This window comes from Zingiber officinale, chromosome 10B (assembly GCF_018446385.1).
Source record: "Zingiber officinale cultivar Zhangliang chromosome 10B, Zo_v1.1, whole genome shotgun sequence".
Lineage (NCBI taxonomy): Eukaryota > Viridiplantae > Streptophyta > Magnoliopsida > Zingiberales > Zingiberaceae > Zingiber > Zingiber officinale.
Genome location: NC_056005.1, coordinates 72,387,548 through 72,389,544, shown reverse-complemented (window position 1 = coordinate 72,389,544; position 1,997 = coordinate 72,387,548). Strand labels below are relative to the sequence as shown.

The 1,997-nt window shown below is 45.9% G+C and overlaps 1 long non-coding RNA gene across 1 annotated transcript; it reads left to right on the top strand.

The window, feature by feature from the left end:
- The first annotated feature begins 815 nt into the window (after positions 1–815).
- LOC122028633 lies at positions 816–1,335 on the top strand. The gene is made up of 3 exons (XR_006124892.1): positions 816–906; positions 983–1,058; positions 1,281–1,335. It is a non-coding gene; the product is annotated as an uncharacterized LOC122028633 (long non-coding RNA).
- The last annotated feature ends 662 nt before the right edge of the window (positions 1,336–1,997 follow it).

Below are 1,997 nucleotides of genomic sequence, written 5' to 3'. Positions count from 1 at the left end.
TCGATATCCCTATCTTTTCACTTGAGGTATGTGATTTATTTACAGTTCAGCATATATACTTTATATCTGTTGTTAGTACTTGCTGATGGTAGATAACGAAATTTGGGGACCAAATTTTTATTAGTGGGGGAGAATGTAAAATACCGGAAAATAGGCGAATATTAATAAGGGAATTTTCCGGAATTTTTGGAAATTTTTCGGGAATTTTTCAGAGCTCGTACGGACGAGTTAACGGGGATAAAAACGGGGCCCAGAAAAGCCTGTTTAGGCTACCCTGTTTTAATGAGGAAAAGTTTTATTTCCTTTTCCTTTATCTTTTCTTTTTCTTTTTCTTTTTCTCTTATTCTTTTCCCCGTGCTCGACACCTTCTTCGCCCGTTCCTTTTCTCCTTCTTCCTCGCGTCGGTTTCCTCTCCCAAACCCGATCTTCTCCTCATCTCTCTCGCGTGCACACACTCTCCCCTCTGCCGCCGGCGATGAGAGCCGCCTCTCCTCTTCTTCCTCATCCCCTGCCCCTCACGACGACAGCATTCTCAGCCCTAGCACCGCCGCCTGCCCTTGCCAGCCGACGCTGACCCCAATCGCCGGTGCCCTAGCCTCTGCCCCGACTCCAGTGACGCTGATTCTTCTCTCCTCTGTCCAGCCGAAGCCTCGTCTGCCGTAGCCCTTGCTGTGGAGTTTCCAGCGCCGCCGCTGCAACTCACAGAGCCTCCCTTCCTTTTCTCGCAGACACCTGGAGCCGCCGAAAATCGAGCATCCGAACCCTAGGTTGGGTCCCTGAGCGCTGGTCGGAATTTCTCTTCTGGTGTCTCTGTATGACAGTGCCGAAGACAAGGAGTTGTGCCCTAGTTTTGCTTTTCACAGTGGTTCTGTCTTCATTGTGATCTGCCCTAGCAGAATTGGGAAGGTAAGGGCCATACCTAGCTGTGGAATTAGGTTTGTGGCTAGATCTCAGTTCATGTTTTTCTTTGCTTCTAATCTAGGTCACGGATTGGTGAGGTTTGGTGTATTGTGGGGTGTTTTTGATTTTTGGCAGCAACCCCATCCCGCAGCGGTAAGGTAAGTATTTGGTTTATGGATTTAGTTGACACATTTTTTTTGATACATGTTCTAGGTACGACTTGATGCATAATTAATTTGGTTATAGGGTGGTTTAGGTTTATAAGTTGTATAACTGTGTGATTGGGGTTCATGAAAATAACCCTAACTAGTCAGTGGATTAGAAATTAGTTTAGCTATTTGTTTATAATTAAATTAGCTAAACTGTGCGATTTAACACAGGACTTTGACGCGAGACGAGTATCTCGGAGTCAGATCGGACCTTTCTATTTTTCGGAGGCGGGTACTTTGACTTATGTCTTTTTATATGCATGATAAAGTGTTTAACATATAGCAAGAATTGTGTTTCCATTTGATTCGGTTGGTCACTACATGATCTGTTACGTGTTGTTTGTTTATTTATTAGCATGTTATTATTTATCTGACCATACATGCTTTCGGTAGTGACCCAACCATGTGATACATCATGTTCAGGACCTAGGGTTTATATGATACCCTATCTGTTTGTGTACCTTCCATCCGATGCATTGACTTATGGTACACCTTTTATTTATGTATGGATCTTGCTATGCTATTCATGAGATTGCCATGCTTAGTATCATGCATCATGTTTGCATGCTGTGCGATTGTCGGCTCCACTATGGTTGAGCGCATCGCCAGTTACATGTACTGCATACACCACCACCCATGGATTAGTGGTATATCAGACAGGTGTGTGGCGGTTCTGCTGTTTGGCTCCGTTGGTCTGAGGACTCAGCGTGGTAGCCGGCAGTCAGTTCCGCTCTGTTTGGCTCCGTTGGCATTTAGTGTAGCAGCGTGGTAGCCGGCAGATGGTGGACTCTGTTTGGCTCCGTTGGTCAGGAGACTCAGCGTGGTAGCCGGCAGAGATATCCTCCCCGTCATTGTGTACCGGGAGATGAGAGCATTGAGCTCCCCCAT